The sequence below is a fragment of the Bos javanicus genome, chromosome 25 (assembly GCF_032452875.1).
Source record: "Bos javanicus breed banteng chromosome 25, ARS-OSU_banteng_1.0, whole genome shotgun sequence".
In the NCBI taxonomy this organism is placed as follows: domain Eukaryota; kingdom Metazoa; phylum Chordata; class Mammalia; order Artiodactyla; family Bovidae; genus Bos; species Bos javanicus.
In genome coordinates, this window is record NC_083892.1 from 3,680,028 (window position 1) to 3,699,098 (window position 19,071).

The 19,071-nt window shown below is 46.5% G+C and overlaps 1 protein-coding gene across 2 annotated transcripts in view; it reads left to right on the forward strand.

Moving 5' to 3' along the window:
* The window catches only part of C25H16orf96 (chromosome 25 C16orf96 homolog), a 59,441-nt gene that overhangs the window by 936 nt on the left and 39,434 nt on the right, over positions 1-19,071 (forward strand). Inside the window, exon 2 of one of the 2 annotated variants that reach the window (XM_061402491.1) lies at positions 11,076-11,127. The gene's annotated coding sequence lies outside the window, so the exon portion shown is untranslated. Of the gene's footprint in view, positions 1-11,075; positions 11,128-11,175; positions 11,337-19,071 lie in introns of those variants that run through there. The other variant, XM_061402492.1, reaches the window with a different exon arrangement.

Sequence of the window (19,071 nt, forward strand, 5' to 3'; positions counted from 1 at the left end):
CTCCGTCCATGGGACCCTCCAGGCAAGAGTACTGGAGTGGGTTGCCATTGACTTCTCCAGGGAAGTTCTAGAGGGCATATTTAATGCCATATTCACATTTTTATGCTTTTGATTGGTTCTGCTGTTTAAAATGGCCCCCGAGCACTGGTGCATTCAGTTTTTCTGAGTACCAGAAGATCTTACACAAAAAATACTTAAGTTAGGTCAGCTGTGCAGACATGAGTTATAGTGTTGTTGGCCTTGAGTTCAATGTTATTCAGTGAAATATATATTAAAGTATTTTTAAACAGAAATACTCAAAACATGGTTATGTGTTAATTAGTTGATGCAAATATTATGACAAATAGCTGACAGGTATCTTACCCTGCATTTCCCTGGGAGCAGTGGTTCAGTACAGTAAGTCCCCTACATACAAACAAGTTCCATTCTGAGAATGAGTTTGTAAGTCCAATTTTTTCCTTAAGTCTAACGAAGTTAGCCTAGGTACCCAACTGACACGATTGGCTATATAATACTGTACTCTAATAGGTTTATAATACTTTCATACAAATAATAGATGAAAAACACAAAACACATTTTTAATCTTACAGGATAAGTAGTTTGAAAAGCACTGTGAAAGTGAAGTCGCTCAGTCGTGTCCGACTCTTTGTGACCTCGTGGGCTATAGCCCACCAGGCTCCTCCATCCATGGGATTCTCCAGGCAAGAATACTGGAGTGGGTTGCCATTTCCTTCTCCAGGGATCTGCCTGACCCAGGGATCTGCCCGACCCAGGGATCGCACCCAGGTCTCCCGCATTGCGGGCAGACGCTTTAACCTCTGAGCCACCAGGGAAGCACTGTAGTATACTATTTAACAGCTGGCATACAGGGGCCGGCATCGAGTGAACAGGCAAGAAGAGTTACTGACTGGAGAAGGGAAGCGGGTGGGAGATAGCAGAGCTGATGGGTCATCAGCAATAGGAGATGGAGGACAAGCTGCAGTTTCACTCCTGACATAGATGGCACAGGTTCTGGTTCCTTGCCGGATTCAATTCTATCTACCCTCCTGAGAAAACAATCCAGTGATGTCTGGGTAGAAACTCTTTTTTTGTCATCATAGATGACAGGTAGCACTGGATTGCATTCTGAATGACTGCTGCAACCTTTGTGTACCTTTCTGTGTTCAGCTCCTGTGCCTCAAACCCGAACAGTGCTTCCTCAGATAAAATCCCCATGCCATTTCCTGCATCATGACCCTCTCCTGTTCTTCAGTTACTTCTTCCTCCTGTCGCTCCACTCAATTATTTTCACTTTTGTTTCCATCGTTATCACTTGGTGCTTCTTAGCAGTAACAGCTACATCACTGCTGCTTTTGCACTTGCTTTTGGACATCCTGGGCTTGAGATAAAGCTGCTGTACTACTGTGCTCTATACTGTACAGTAAAGCACAGCCACGTGTAGAGCATGCAGGCACGTGACAGTGTTTGCGAGACACGTGAACTGACGTACATGACTGAACATGCAAACACACGTTGACATCTTTGAAAGTTCAAAACTTGAATTTTCATATGTAGGGGACTTACTGTATTCACTTTCAGTATTTACAGTGACTTAAGAATAATTTTTATTTTCTTTTTTTCTTAATCAGGTAATTAGGGATTTAGATATAGTTTATTGTTAATATGTAAGTCTTTGGTCATTTTTAATTTACCCAGATGATGTTCCTGCTTTCTTTTTTTTCCCACTCCGAATGGCTTGCAGAATCTTAGTTCCCTGACCAGGGATTGAACCGGGACCCTGGCAGAGAAAACACTGATCCTAACCACTGAACCACCAAGGAATTCCCACCACTTTTTAAAAAAATTGACGTATAGTTGATTTACAAGGTTGTTTTCATTTCTGATGTATAGTGAAGTGATTCAGTTATACAATATATTCTTTTTCATATTCTTTTCCATTATGGTTTACTACAAGATATTGAATGTAGTTCCCTGTGCTATACCATGCTGCTAAGTCGCTTCAGTCGTGTCCGACTCTGCAACCCCATAGATGGCAGCCTACCAGGCTCCCCTGTCCCTGGGATTCTCCAGACAAGAAAATGAGTGGGTTGCCATTTCCTTCTCCAATGCATGAAAGTGAAAAGTGAAAATGAAGTCGCTCAGTCATGTCTGACCCTTAGCGACCCCATGGACTGCAGCCTACCAGGCTCCTCCGTCCATGGGATTTTCCAGGCAAGAGTACTGGAGTGGGGTGCCATTGCCTTCTCTGGTGCTATACCATAGGACCTTGTTATTTATATGTTTTATATGTAGTACTTGTGCGTCGTTGCGGGCGGCTGCGATGGCGCACAAGCGCAGCCGAAAGGAGCTAACCCACGTCCGAGGTCAGGGGCAGCGGCCAAGAGTGCCATGCTGGGACAGCGCAGGAGCAGCCAAGAGGAGCTTCCCAGAGTCCAAGGTCAGGGGCTGCGGCTGGGAGGAGCTACCTCCGCCCGAGGCCAGGGGTGGCGGCTGGGAGGAGCTACCCCTTGCCCGAGGTCAGGGGCGGTGGCCGAGAGGAGTAACCCCAGTCCAAGGAGCGGTGGCTGCACAGGCGCGGGAGGGCCTAGAGGAGCTACTCACGTTCAAGGTCAGGAGGGGAGGCGGTGAGAAGATACCCCTCGTCCAGGGTAAGAGTCCGCAGCTGCACTTTACTGGAGCGGCCATGAAGAGATACCCCACGTCCAAGGTAAGAGAAACCCAAGTAAGACAGTAGGTGTTGCAAGAGGGCATCAGAGGGCAGACACACTGAAACCATAATCACAGAAAACTAGTCAATCTAATCACATGGACTACAGCCTTGTCTAACTCAGTGAAACTAAGCCATGCCCTGTGGGGCCACCCAAGATGGGCAGGTCATGGTGGAGAGGTCTGACAGAATGTGGTCCACTGGAGAAGGGAATGGCAAACCACTTCAGTATTCTTGCCTTGAGAACCCCATGAACAGTATGAAAAGGCGAAATGATAGGATAATGAAAGAGGAACTCCCCAGGTCAGTAGGTGCCCAATATGCTACTGGAGATCAGTGGAGAAATAACTCCAGAAAGAAGGGATGGAGCCAAAGCAAAAACAATACCCAGCTGTGTGACTGGTGATAGAGGCAAGGTCCGATGCTGTAAAGAGCAATATTGCATAGGAACCTGGAATGTCAGGTCCATGAATCAAGGCAAATTGGAAGTGGTCAAATAGGAGATGGCAAGAGTGAACATCAACATTCTAGGAATCAGCGAACGAAAATGGACTGGAGTGGGTGAATTTAACTCAGATGACCATTATATCTACTACTGTGGGCAGGAATCCCTTAGAAGAAATGGAGTAGCCATCATGGTCACAGAAGAGTCCAAAATGCAGTACTTGGATGCAGTCTCAAAAACGACAGAATGATCTCTGTTCGTTTCCAAGGCAAACCATTCAGTATCACAGTAATCCAAGCCTGTGCCCCAACCAGTAACACTGAAGAAGCTGAAGTTGAACGGTTCTATGAAGACCTACAAGACCTTTTAGAACTAACACCCCCAAAAGATGTTCTTTTCATTATAGGGGACTGGACTGCAAAAAAATTTGGCCTTGGAATATGGAATGAAGCAGGGCAAAGGCTAATAGAGTTTTGCCAAGAGAACACACTGGTCATAGCAAACACCGTCTTCCAACAACACAAGAGAAGACTCTACACATGGACATCACTAGATGGTCAACACCGAAATCAGATTGATTATATTCTTTGCAGCCAAAGATGGAGAAGCTCTATACAGTTAGCAGAAACAAGACCGGGAGCTGACTGTGGCTCAGATCATGAGCTCCTTATTGCCAAATTCAGACTTAAATTGAAGAAAGTAGGGAAAACCACTAGATCATTCAGGTATGACCTATATCAAATCCCTTATGATTATACAGTGGAAGTGAGAAATAGATTTAAGGGACTAGATCTGATAGAGTACCTGATGAACTATGGAATGAGGTTCGTGACATTGTACAGGAGACAGGGATCAAGATCATCCCCAAGGAAAAGAAATGCAAAAAAGCAAAATGGCTGTCTGGGGAGGCCTCACAAATAGCTGTGAAAAGAAGAGAAGCGAAAGCAGAGGCAAAAAGGAAAGATATAAGCATCTGAATGCAGAGTTCCAAAGAATAGCAAGAAGAGATAAGAAAGCCTTCCTCAGCGATCAGTGCAAAGAAATAGAGGAAAACAACAGAATGGGAAAGACTAGAGATCTCTTCAAGAAAATTAGAGATACCAAGGGAACATTTCATTCAAAGATGGGCTCAATAAAGGACAGAAATGGTATGGACCTAACAGAAGCAGAAGATATTAAGAAGAGCTGGCAAGAATACACAGAACTGTACAAAAAAGATCTTCATGACCAAGATAATCACAATGGTGTGATCACTCACCTAGAGCCAGACATCCTGGAATGTGAAGTCAAGTGGGCCTTAGAAAGCGTCACTATGAACAAAGCTAGTGGAGGTGATGGAATTCCAGTTGAGCTATTTCAAATCCTGAAGGATGATGCTGTGAAAGTGCTGCACTCAATATGCCAGCAAATTTGGAAAATTCAGCAATGGCCACAGGTGGAAAAGGTCAGTTTTCATTCCAATCCCAAAGAAAGGCAATGCCAAAGAATGCTCAAACTACCGCACAATTGCACTCATCTCACACTCTAGTAAAGTAATGCTCAAAATTCTCCAAGCCAAGCTTCAGCAATATGTGAACCGTGAACTTCCAGATGTTCAAGCTGGTTTTAGAAAAGGCAGAGGAACCAGAGATCAAATTGCCAACATCCGCTGGATCATGGAAAAAGCAAGAGAGTTCCAGAAAAAGATGTATTTCTGCTTTATTGACTATGCCAAAGCCTTTGACTGTGTGGATCACAATAAAGTGTGGGAAATTCTGAAAGAGATTGGAATACCAGACCACCTGACTGGCCTCTTGAGAAACCTATATGCAGGTCAGGAAGCAACAGTTAGAACTGGACATGGAACAACAGACTGGTTTCAAGTAGGAAAAGGAGTACGTCAAGGCTTATATTGTCACCCTGCTTATTTACCTTATGTGCATCATGAGAAACGCTGGGCTGGAAGAAGCACAACCTGGAATCAAGATTGCCAGGAGAAATATCAGTAACCTCAGATATGCAGATGACACCACCCTTATGGCAGAAAGTGAAGAGGAACTAAAAAGCCTCTTGATGAAAGTGAAAGAGGAGAGTGAAAAAGTTGGCCTAAAGCTCAACATTCAGAAAACAAAGATCATGGCATTGGTCCCATCACTTCATAGCAAATAGATGGGGAAACAGTGTCAGACTTTATTTTTGGGGGCTCCAAAATCACTGCAGATGGTGACTGCAGCCATGAAATTCAGATCAGATCAGATCAGATCAGTCGCTCAGTCGTGTCTGACTCTTTGAGACCCCATGAAATGCAGCACGCCAGGCCTCCCTGTCCGTCACCAACTCCCGGAGTTCACTCAGACTCAGGTCCATCGAGTCAGTGATGCAATCCAGCCATCTCATCCTCTGTCATCCCCTTCTCCTCCTGCCCCCAATCCCTCCCAGCATCAGAGTCTTTTCCAATGAGTCAACTCTTCGCATGAGGTGGCCAAAGTACTGGAGTTTCAGCTTCAGCATCATTCCTTCCAAAGAAATCCCAGGGCTGATCTCCTTCAGAATGGACTGGTTGGATCTCCTTGCAGTCCAAGAGACTCTCAAGAGTCTTCTCGAACACCACAGTTCAAAAGCGTCAACTCTTCAGCACTCAGCCTTCTTCACAGTCCAACTCTCACATCCATACATGACCACAGTAAAAACCATAGCCTTGACTAGACGAACTTTTGTTGGCAAAGTAATGTGTCTGCTTTTGAATATGCTATCTAGGTTGGTCATAACTTTCCTTCCAAGGAGTAAGCGTCTTTTAATTTCATGGCTGCAGTCACCATCTGTAGTGATTTTGGAGCCCAGAAAAATAAAGTCTGACACTGTTCCCACTGTTTCCGCATCTATTTCCCATGAAGTGATGGGACCGGATGCCATGATCTTCGTTTTCTGAATGTTGAGCTTTAAGCCAACTTTTTCACTCTCCACTTTCACTTTCATCAAGAGGCTTTTTAGTTCCTCTTCACTTTCTGCCATAAGGGTGGTGTCATCTGCATATCTGAGGTTATTGATATTTCTCCCGGCAATCTTGATTGCAGCTTGTGTTTCTTCCAGTCCAGCGTTTCTCATGATGTATTCTGCATATAAGTTAAATAAACAGGGTGACAATATACAGCCTTGACGAACTCCTTTTCCTATTTGGAACCAGTCTGTTGTTCCATGTCCAGTTCTAAGTGTTGCTTCCTGACCTGCACACAGATTTCTCAAGAGGCAGATCAGGTGTTCTGGTATTCCCATCTCTTTCAGATTTTTCCACAGCCATGAAATTAAAAGACGCTTCCTCCTTGGAAGAAAAGTTATGACCAACCTAGATAGCATATTCAAAAGCAGAGACATTATTTTGCCAACAAAGGTCTGTCCAGTCAAGGCTGTGGTTTTTCCAGTAGTCATGTATGGATGTGAGAGTTGAACTGTGAAGAAAGCTGAGCGCCGACGAATTGATACTTTTGAACTGTGGTGTTGGAGAAGACTCTTGAGAGTCTCTTGGACTGCAAGAGATCCAACCAGTCCATTCTGAAGGAGATCAGCCCTGGGACTTCTTTGGAAGGACTGATGCTAAAGCTGAAACTCCAGTACTTTGGCCATCTCATGCGAAGAGTTGACTCATTGGAAAAGTCTCGGATGCTGGGAGGGATTGGGGGCAGGAGGAAAAGGGGACGACAGAGGATGATATGGCTGGATGGCATCACTGACTCCATGGACGTGAGTTTGAGTGAACTCCGGGAGTTGGTGATGGACAGGGTGCCTGGCGTGCTGCAATTCATGCGGTCGCAAAGAGTTGGACATGACTGAGTGACTGAACTGAACTGAACTGAACTGATATATAGTACTTTGTTTCTGCTAATCCCAACTTCCTAACTTATATTCCCTACTCTCTTTCCCCTTTAGTAACCATGAGCCTTTGAGTTTTCTATGTTTATTTTACGTTTAAATTTTTTGTTTATGGCTGTTCCTCATAACTTGCTGGATCTTAGTTCACTGACCAGGGATTTAATACACACCATTGGCAGTGAAAGCACGGAGTCCTAATTCTCTGGACCGCCAAGGAATTCCCAATTTGTGTCATATTTTAGATTCCACATATAAGTAATATCATATGGTATTTGTTTTTCTTTTTTAAAAAAATGTTTATTAATTTATTTGGCCAGGTCTTGTGTGGCATATGGGATCTTCGATCTTCATCGTAACATGTAGGATCTAGTTCCCTGACCAGGGATCAAACCCAGGCCCCCTGCATTGGGAGTGGGGAGTCCTAGCCGCTGGACCACCAGGGAAGTCCCTGATATTTGTTTTTCTAGCTTACTTAATATGATCATCCCTAGGTCTCTCCATGTTTCTGCAAATGGCATTATTTCATTCCTTTTTATGGCTGGGAAGTTGCAGCGGCTTTATAGAACATAAATACCACTAACAATGAGACTCAACTCCATATGATTTGATTGACTTTTAAAAAAAATTATTCTGATTGTTGTGAGGAGCATGGTTTAGACCGAGAAGCAATTAGGAAGTTGGGAGACCAGCACACATGTAGTTTTTAAAGTCTCTACTAATTATGTTTAAAAGGTAAAAAGAAACAGATGAGATTAACTCTATTTAACCTAATATGCAAAATATTGGGCTTCCCAGGTGGCTCGGTGGTAAAGAATCCGCCTGCCAATGAAGGAGACACAAGAAATTCGATCCCTGGGTCAGGAAGATCCCATGGAGTAGGAGGAAATAGTATTCTTGCCTGGGAAATTCTATGGACAGAGGAGCCTGGTGGGCTACAGTGCATAGGGTTGCAAAGAGTTGGACATGACTGAGCACACACACACAACACAATGCAAAATGTTATTGTTTCAATATTTAATCAACATAAAAAATTATCAATGAGATATTTTGCATTCTTATTTTTCTCACACCAAGTCTTCAAAATCCAGTGTATTTTATACTTATTTTACACATCTCAGATTGGTTCAGCTGCATCTCATAGGCTCAATAGCCACATGCAGCTTGTAGCTATTGTATGAGATAGTGCAGATATCAAACATTTATTCATTTACTCATTCAGCCAAGCAAGATCTTGTTCCAGGCCTGGAAATACACAGAATGGAATAAAGCCCAGTCTCTGTTCTTGAAGTGCACAGTCCAGCTAGGGAGGCTAATATAGTAGTTTGTGTTGAAGACTGCAAGACCAAGTACTTTGCGAAGTCAGGGAGGAAGCACTCAAATGGAGAAAGCTTCAGAGGAGGTAGACATTGAAGTTGGGATTTGACAGATGTGTGACAGATCCCCAGGTGGAAGAAGTGGGGAACGGCACTCAGGCAGTGAGAACTGCTCCTGCAAAGTCCCAGAGAAGTGACGCCAAGAATCTCTGGAAAAATGCAAGCAGTTCTTCACAGGATATTAAATGGGAGGGTGCTGGTCAGGAAAGACTGGTCTTCTGGACCCGTCTATGGCAAGTAGCACTGATCCTGTTTGGTGGTAGTGGGGAATGGTGAGGATTTAAAGCTGAGTGATGTGACCAGACGTGTGCTTTGGACAGACCATTCTGGCAGTGAGGAAGGGGCAGAGACTGGAGGCAGGAAGACCCATTAGGAAGGGAGAGGGCTCTAGAATGGATCCAGAGGGAAGAATTGTGGCGACTGAGAAGGGTCAGAGAGGAGGGAGGTCCAGGGTGGTCCAGAGCGTCCCGCGCAGTAGAAGAGTACAGGCAAACCTTACTATGCCAGAGGCTGGTGAGGATTTGCTGATGCTCCAGAGTCCACTAAACAGCAGAGGAAGACCCGGGTTTGATCCCTGGGTCGGGAAGATACCCTGGAGAAGGAAATGGCAACCCACTCCAGTATTCTTCCCTGGAGAATTCCACGGACAGAGGAGCCTGGCGGGCTACAATTCATAGCATCACAGAGTCTGACATGACTGAGCAACTAACACTTTCGCTTTCACCTTGAGCACCACTGAAAGCCTAAATTTATTAAGACGGAACTGGGTTCAAGTCTTGGACTGTACAGCTGTGTGGCCTCATTCAAAGTACTTAATTTTTCCAACCACAGATGGGATTGAATATAAGACCAGCTTCGTGGGGCTGTTGTGAGGATGGACTGGCTTACTGCAGTTAGGCCACTTTGCATGGATCTTGGCACTTACTGACACTCGATACAAATGGAAGTGTTAGTATCTGCTGTCTTTACAATGCCCTGGGCCTCCATTCCTTCATGCACAAAAATGAAATTGGCATTTCCCCCTTGCTATTAAAGGAGTCAAGGAATAAATGAGGCAATTGAATTGTATCTGACTTAAAACTAAAGGCAAATGTTCATCAAAAGATTAAATATAGGGTTACTCGCAATTATGCCCCTAAGAATATACCCAAGAGAAAAGAAAAATACGTTCACACGAAAACCCATACACTAATGTCCATAGCATTTGTTCAAACTTATAGCATGAACGTTCATGTTCACTGTAGGCAAAAGAGTGGAAACAACCCGTCAACTAATAGAGGGTTTCACTGATGGTCCAACAGCTAAGATTCTGTGCTCCCAGTGCAGGGCGCCTGGGTTCAGTCCCTGGTCAGGGAACTAGATCCCACGTGCCTCAACTAAAGAGTTTGCATGGCGCAACTAAGATCCGGTGCAGCCAAATAAATAAATATTTTTTTAAAAAATATACAAAAAGCAATGAGGACAGGATCACTTAAACCAATAAACAGCAAAAAAGCTTTCAGCCAGGAAAAAAAATTCAGATACGTAGAGAAGTGACAAGATGAGAATCATGAACTCCGATACACTCATCTTGTAGATTTATTCATTATTAACATGTTGCTACATCCGACCATCCCAGGAATTGGCAAGAGCTGTCATTAGCTGTCCTGCAGGATATCTGCCTGTCTCACCCTCTCCTGGGGAGCATTCACTTTCTGCAGACCCCTCCCTCCTCCCTAACACACCCAAACCTACCTCTTCTCCACCTGCCACTGACCACATACCTGAACTTCGAAGCCATCCGCCCTTTTAGTCCTGATTTTACCCTAACTGGGGCAGCTGGGATCCTAAAGGAAATCAGTCCTGAATATTCATCGGAAGGATAATTCTGAAGCTGATACTCCAATACTTTGGCCACTTCATGCAAAGAACTGACTCATTTGAAAAGACCCTGATGCTGGGAAAGATTGAAGGCAGGAGGAGAAGGGGACAACAGAGGATGAGATGGTTGGATGGCATCACCGACTCGATGGACATGAGTTTGAGTAAGCTCCGGTCGTTGGTGATGGACAGGGAAGCCTGGCGTGCTGTAATCCATGGGTTTGCAAAGAGTTGGACACAACTGAGCGACGGAACTGAACTGGGGCAGCTGGAGCGCCTCAGGGCCAGCACACCTTCCGCCACGGGTGCCTCTCAGCCCCTGCCATTAGGTCATCCTGCCTCTAGACGAACCCCTGTAGGCCTTCAACTGGGTGGCCCATGGGATTCCAGATAACTTTCCTCTGCTTCCCAGGTTGTGCAGAAAATAGCCCGTAGTGGGGAAAATCAGAGCGCTTCCATCCTCTCTGAACTACTGCCCTCTGCTGGCAAAACGGTGACACACGTGGAGAAGTGGCTTCCTCCCGTGGCCTGTCCTTCCTGACTTGGAGCCTGCATTATAGAACAAGGGGGCCAGGGTAGTGTTTGGCCTTCTTTGTTTAGTTCTCTTAGGCCAGAGCTAAAATTGAGCCCGATTCTGACACTGAGACCCAAAGGAAAGGTGAACATCTTAAGTATCGAACTTGATGTATTTTCATGGACCTCACTCAAGACACAGAGCGTGACCTTTTCTCCCCAGCAGCCTCCCTGTGCCCTCGTCCACTCACTGTCACCCCTCAGGAGGAAGCCTCCAGTCCAGCTTCTATGAATAGATTCATGTTGCCTGTTTTTGTATCTTCTGTTACAGGTTGGAGGCAACTGGAGTGAACTGAGTACAGCTGTGGAATCTAACATTCCAGGTAAGGAGGGTTACCTGGAGGGTTCAGCTCGTTGGAGCAGAGCCTGAGACCCTGTGGGTGCCTCTCTCCTCCCACAGTCCTCCACGTCCTCCTTACCACCTGGCCTCCACCCACCAGGCTGACGCACACTGGCTTGAAAGCCTCAAACACAATCTTGTGATCATTCTGAGAGACACAACTAACAGCACTGAGGACTTCCTTTGCACCAGGTACCACGCTAAGCTCTTTTGGCCACAACACACGGCTTGTGGGATCTTAGTTGCCTGACTAGGGATCGAACCTGGGCCCCCTGCCTTGGAAGATCAGAGTCTTTTTTTTTTTAAGATGTATTTATTGTTTTGGTAAATTTTTTGGCTGTGGTGGGTCTTCGTGCACAAAATTTCTCCAGTTGTGGGGAATGGGGGCTACTGTTCGTTGTGGTGCTCAGGTTTCTCTTGTCGTGGAGCGTGGGCTCTAGGCATGCAGGCTGCAGCTTCCTGGCTCAGGAGCACTGGCTGAGTAGTCGTGGCACACTGGTTTTGTTGCTCCACAGCATGTGGGTTCTTCCCAGACCAGGGATCGAACTGATGTCCCTTGCATTGCAAGGCGGATTCTTAGCCACCAGACCACCAGGGAAGTCCCCAGGCTAAGCTCTTTAGCACATTCCTCCCTCCATACTCGTAAGGATCCTGTGCGAGTTTACCTAAGTTGAGCAGAGAGGTGGTGTACTCGGAGTTTCGGAGCCAGTGGCTGGCAGAGCCAGCTCCTGTGGCTCTAGGCTGATCCCCCAGCACCCTTGCCTCCCTCCACAGGTAACGAGAGCCAGCACGAAGGGGCGAGAGAGGAAGCCGTCAGACGCAGGCCCACGCTTTGCACAGGACAGGAAGGGAACCCGCCACCCCTGCGGGAGCCACACTGTTGGATGATTGATTTGTTTGAATCGTTGCAGGTTCCCAGACCTTTGACACAGATAAGAACGGGGTGCAGCATGATGCACTCCCACAAACCAAACATGCCAATGGGCCCACCTCCCAGCGACCTGACTTGCACTCCCTTCCAAGCACAAGGTCACCCTGGGGTCACCATGCTCCTGATTTGTAGCAGCAAAGATTAGCTTTCTTCCTTTCTGTAGTTTTTATAGAAATGGATTCATGTAGTATGAACTCTTGACTGTGGCTTCTTTGGCTCAGTCTTGCACCCATGAGTCATCCATATTGCTGTACACAGTTGTCGTGTTCATTCTCACAGTCGTGTGATGGTCCATTGTGTGAATAGACCGAAGTTTGTCTGTTTTGCTGCTCATGGGCATCCAGGTAATTCCCAGGTGGGAATTTTTGGCTATTCTCATAGTGCTGTCACAAGCTTTCCAGTGCATGGCATGAGCATAATTCTGTCAGGTGCCCAGTGAAGGGGAGAGGCTGGGTCATAGGGTGCTCCTTTGTTCAGCTTTGTAGATCCTGGCACAAGGTTTCCCAAAGTCCTTCTGCCAACGTACACTCCCCCAGAGCATCAGGGTTCTGCTGGTCATATCCTCGAGAACACTTGGTATTGCCAGACCTTCGAATCTAAATGCTAAAGATCCTAAATGGACACATGAATGATTTCAATGTTAACATCTATTTTGTTACATTTCTGTCATTAATATGGCCCATGGGAGCTAACAGCTCTTTTTCACATGTCATCCGCTTTGCATCTGTCATCCAGTTTAGCAAGCACCCACCTGTCTACTCTGGTAGTGGGTGTGCGTGTGTGCTCAGCCGTGTCCCACTCTTTGCAACCCCATGGACTATATCCCATCAGGCTCCTCTGCCCATGGAACTTCCCAGACAAGAATATGGAGCAAATTGCCATTTCCTCCTCCAGGGGATCTTCCCGACCCAGGGAACGAACCCACATCTCTTATGTCTCTTGAACTGGCAGGCAAACTCTGTACCACTAGTGCTCTGGGCCTCAGTTTCTTGATCTGTAGAATAGCTAGCTGGCCATTTGTTGAAAACCATGCTAGGCATTTAATAAATACCATTTGATTCCTTTAGTAACCCTTCTTTTATATTGCTGTTCCACTGCCCAGCCCCAACCCCATCCACTGGATGGATGAGGAAACCAAGGCTCAAACCCAGAGGGAAGTTAAAGGCTTACCCAAGTTCACCCGGCCATCTGACTCCCTGATTCATCCCCTGTGCTGATCCCAGGCTAAGACACAGAGAACAGGCCCTGGTGCAAGGAAGTGACTGCTCATTTTTATGACCAGGGAAGCTCACAGGGCAGATCTAGAGTTCAGTCCTCTGATTGCCAACCTTCTGATCCAGTGGCTCCTCTATCACACTGTGTCCCAGTCCCTCTCCTCAAAGGTTTGGTCTCTGGCAATGCAGAGAGTTGGGAGAGCAAGAATAGAAGCCTTAAGAAGATAACAGCAAACTACTGATGCTTGATTAAAGGGGACAAAAGCTGGTTTTACTAGAAGGAAGAAATGGCAACCCACTCCAGTACTCTTGCCTGGAGAATCCCATGGATGGAGGAGCCTGGTAGGCTACAGACTAAGGGGTCGCGAAGAGTCAGACACGACTGAGCAACTTCAGTTTCAGTTTCTTTTCCGGTGTTTGGAGTCCGCCTGCCAATGCAGGGGACAAAGGTTTGATCCCTGGCCCAGGAAGATCCCACAGGCTGCAGAGCAACTAAGCCATGCACCACAACTACTGAGCCCTTGCCCCGGAACTAGAGAGTCTGTGGTGCTGGAAAGATCCCGCGTGACACAACCAACAGCTAAAGTCCCCCAACTAAGACCCACTGAGCCAAATAAATAAAAATATTATAAAAGAAGACATACAGATGGCTAACAACATGCATGTGGAAAGATGCTCAACATCCCTAATTGTTGTTGTTCAGTAGCCAAGTCCTGTCTGACTCTCTCAGACCCCATGAATAGCAGCACGCCAGGCTTCTCTGTCCTTCACTATCTCCCTGAGTTTGCTCATTAGGGAAATACAAAGTCAAAACTGCGATGAGATATTACCTCTCATGTATCAGAATGGCTGGGCTTCCCAGGTGGCTCTAGTGGTAAAGAACCCGCCTGCCAACGCAGGAGACACAGGAGATGCACTTTCGATCCCTGGGTTGGGAACATGCCCTGGAGGGAAAGCATGACAACCCACTCCAGTATTCCTGCCTAGAGAACCCCATGGAGAGAGGAGCCTGGCAGGCTGCAGTCCATGGGGTCGCAAAGAGTCGGGGATGACTGAAGCGACTCAGCAGCAGCAGCACTAGAATGGTTATAATCAGAAAAGCAGAAAATGGCACGTTGTGTGGATGCAGAGAAATCAGAACCTTTGTGTATTGCTGCTGGGGATGTAAGATGATGCACCACAGTATGGCAGTTCCTCAAAAAATTAGCCGTGCAATTACTATATGACTCAGCACCTCCATTTTTGGGTATATACCCAGGAGAAGTGAAAGCAGAAACTTAAACAGGTATTTCAAATACACCGATGGTCACAGAAGCATTAATCACTATAGCCAAAATATGAAAACAGCCCAAGTGTCTGTTGTCCATCAGGGGATGGGTGGATAAGCAATGTGTGGCTTACATATACGGTGGAATATTATTCAGCCTTAAGAAGGAAGGAGGGTGTTCCCTGGTGGCTCCGTGGTAAAGAATCCACCTGCCAATGCAGGAAATACAGGTTCGATCCCTGATCCAAGAAGACCCCAAATGCCACAGAGCAACTCAGCCTGTGCACCACAACTATCGAGCCCGTGTTCTAGAGCCCTCGAGCCACAACTTCTGGGCCCACGTGCCTCAACTGCTGAAGCCCGCGGGTCCCAGAGCCCGTGCTCCACAACAAGAGAAGCCACCCCAGTGAGAAGCCCGCATCCCATGGCGACAGGGAGCCGCCCCTGCTCGCCGCAGCTAGAGCAAAGCTTGTGAAGCAACACAGACCCAGCACAGCCAGAAATTCATTCATTCATTCATTGTTTAAAAAGAAGGAAGGAAATTCTGACACATGCTACCCGTCTGGGTAAACCTTGAGGACTTTATTATGCTCAGTGAAATAGGCCAGTGACAAAAGAACAGATACTGTATGAAGTACCTCGATTCCTCAGACTGACAGATACAGAGAGTAAAAGGGTAGTTGCCAGGGCCTTGAGAAGAAAAGATGAGGAGTTACTTGATTGTTTTCTGGGGGTAGAGTTACATTTGGGAGGACGAGAAAAGTTTTAGAGACTGATGTTGGAAATGATGGTCACACGACAGTGTGAAGGTACTTAATGCCACTGAAAGTGAAAGTCGTTCAGTCGTGTCGAACTCTTTGCGACCCCATGGACGATACAGTCCGTGGAATTCTCCAGGCAAGAATACTGGAGCGCATAGCCGTTCCCTTCTCCAGGGGATCTTCCCAACCCAGGGATTGAACCCAGGTCTCCCACATTGCAGGGGGATTCTTTACCAGCTGAGCCACCAGGGAACTGTGTACTTAAAATGCTAAGTTTAATGTTATGTGTATTTTATCACAATTGAAAAAAAAAGAAAAAATTAATGTGCTGTAATCAGAGAACAGAGAGAGCTGCTATGTGTGGAGGCCAAAGAGGTAAGCGTAGGGAGAACTCCCTGGTGGTTTAGTGATTAGGACTAACCACGCTTCTACTGCAGGGGGTACAGGTTCGATCCCTGGTCGGGGGACTAAGATCCCTCATGCCACGTGGTGTGGCAAAAAAGAAAAGAGCCTTGAATCCAGCCTTGAACCCTGTGGACCAGTGGTCCCCAACCTTTTTAGCACCAGGGACCAGTTTCATGGAAGACAATATTTCCATGGACGGGGTAGTGGGTCAGGGATGGTTTGGGGCTAATTCAAGCATTACATTTATTTTACACTTTATTTCTGTCATTATTACTTCAGCTCCACCTCAGATCATCAGGCATGGGATCCTGGAGGTCGAGGGGACCGTGTCAAGTGCTTTGGTCTTTGTCCTAAGCGCAGGACCGCAGGGCTGGCCACGGATAAGGAGGGAAGTGGATGGAACTGGGAGATATTGAGGAAGGAACGTCAGCAGGGCTTGATGAAGGGTGTGAGCTGGATGGTTGGCAGGGTGCAGGGAGGGGATTGCATCTGGAAGGCCTCTGGGCTCCTCCCTCACATCCTGGGAAGCCTCTCTGCGGTATTGCTAAGAGAGCTGGACTGTGCCTTGTCCAAGCCCCAGTGCACAAATGTGCACTCATATTTTACCTCCCCCAGGCAGATATGTGGACCCTGCAGCCCCTGCTCCCAGCTCGACACGCTTTTCTGCATCAGGGCATCCTGAGACCCAGCAAGTGCAGACTCGGATCGGCTGTGGCCTCCCCTGGACACCCAGCTGCCCCTCACCACCAGGTTCCACTTGTAGTTTCCTTATGTTCAGCCAGCCTCACAAATGAGCACTTCAGACCAGTTGGAGGTTCTTAGTTGCAAGCAACAGAAACTGACTCACATTACGTAAGCAGAAAAAGGTTTGATTGGAAGGTCACGGTCACCTATGAACCTATGTTCCTGGCTGGGAACCCAGCTTGAATGAGAACCAGGAAGCTGGGCCTGGCCAAGATGCCACCCCAGACAGCCTGGCGAGGAAGCTTAGCCTGCCATTACCCGGTGACCCAGCCACTGGACCTTCACCTACAGTGCAGTGTCCCTGAACAGAATCCCTTTCCCTGTCCATTGGCCCTTCATCCTGGTGAGATGAGGAGGAGATGAAAAAGCTGAGGCTCAGGGAGGTGAGTGGCCTCCCAACGTGGTTAGGAGGGGCAGAGTCACTGCAATCCCACAGACCATCCCAGATCAGTGCTTAGCCCACAGCTTCCTGTGGGTTAGGCCGGAGCCGATTTACATTGAAAGAGGTTTTTTAAAACATTGGGATCGTGGACTTCCCTGGTGGTCCAGTGGGAAAGAATCTGCCTGCCAATGCAGGGGACATGGGTTCAATCCCTGGTCCAGGAAGATTCCACATGCTGAGGGGCAACTAAGCCCGTGTACCACGACTACTGAAGCCCACAGCACCTGGAGCCTGTGCTCCACAGGCAGTGAGAAGCCAGGGCATAGCAACTAGAGAAAGCCTGCGGGCAGCAATGAACACCCAGTGCAGCAAAAAATTTAAAAAATAAGTAAATATTAAATGAAACATTGGTCTCAAAATTCAGAACCAGAGACAGCAGTTGCCTTGTTGATTTCTCCCATCTAACTACAAAATAGACCTCGGTGGGTGGAGTGGAATCTCCAGAGCTTTTTTTTTTTCTTTTGCTGCACCCTGCGACTTGCAGGATCTCAGTTTTTTTACCAGGGGCTGAACCTGGGCCATGGCAGTGAAAGCCCTGAATCCTAATCACTAGGCCACCAGGGAAGTCCCAGACCTTCAGCTTCTGAGTAGGGGGCAGCTCGCCTGCACCTGTCCTGAGATCCCCCACCTTCCCCCCACCCTTAATAAGCAGAATGTCCAGATACCCGGCAGCCAGAAAGTGCAGACGTTCATCACAAGCTCTAATCCTCCACCAGCGACCCAAGTCTTTCCTCCTTTGGGTTCTTTCCAGAGCAAGAGAAGAAAGGCACACTATAGATAAGACTAGTTACCATTCTTATCTGTTTATCCAGTGAGAAAAATGGTTTGTCTGGGCAAAGCAGAAGAACGAAACTTTACAGAACTGATTTAATCATTGGCCTCAATTTATTTGGGAGGAAAAAAATGTTCCTGTTTGATTCCCATCATATTGATTGGCTTCTGGCTCTGACCAGCCACTCAGAGAACGTCTCAGTGAGAAGTCTTTACCAAAATTGTCTGAGTTAGGGTTCTGCCACCAAAACGGAGTGGTGCCAGCTCACAGCGGCTATCTGCTGACCTAAGGGTAGTGTCCCTCTCGGGTAGGGTCCCTGGGGACAGCAGACCCTCCAGGAAGCTGAGAGCACCCTGTGAAGTGGCCTCTTCCCCACCAGCAGCCATGTCTTTGAGTCTTTCATTTTTAAAACAAATGTTACATTTTCAGACCAAAAATGACACGATTTTTAAAACATTTTATTGATGTATAGTTGATCTACAATGTTGTGCTGATTTCTGCAGTACAGCAAAGTGATTCGGTTATACATATGCACAGTGTTTTTTTTCGTATTCTTTTCCATTCTGGTTTATCACAGGATGTCGAGTTAGTTCCCTGTGCTCTACAGTAGGACTTGTTTATCCGCCCTACATAGAGCAGTTTGCATCTGCTAATCCCAAACGCCCAGTCCTTCCCTCCGCCACCACCCTCTTCGAAAACCACCAGTCTGTTCCCTATGTCTGTGAGTCTGTCTGTTTTGTCAGTAAGTTCAATTGTGTCGTATTTTAGATTCTACGTATGAATGATATCATATGGTATTTAACTTACTTCACTTAGTAATCTCTAGATCCATCCATGTTATTACAAGTGGCATTATTTCATTCTTTCGGGGCTGAGTAATATTCCATTGTATATATGTACCTCAGCCTGTTCATCCATGCATCTTTCAATGGATATTTAGGCTGTTCCGTGTCTTGACTGTTGTGAATAGTGTTACTATGAACATAGGGGTGCATGTGTCTTTTCAGATTATAGTTTTGTCCAGATATATGCCCAGGAGCGGAATTGCTAGATCATTTGGCAACTTTATTTTTCATTTTTTGAGGAACCTCCGCACTGTTTGCCAAGTGGCTGTATCAGCTTACATTCCCACCAGCAGTGTATGAGAGTTCTATTTTCTCCACACCCTCTTCATTTATTATTTGTAGACTTTTTGACGTTAGCCATTTTGTCCAGTGTGGTACCTCATTGTGGTTTTAATTTAGAATTCTCTAATAATTAGCAATGTTGAGCATCTTTTCATTGTGCCTAGTGGACATTTGTACGTCTTCTTTGGAAAAATGTCTATTTAGGTATTCTGCCCATTTTTCACTTGGGTTGGTTTTTTGTTCTTGAGTTGTGTAAGCTGTTTG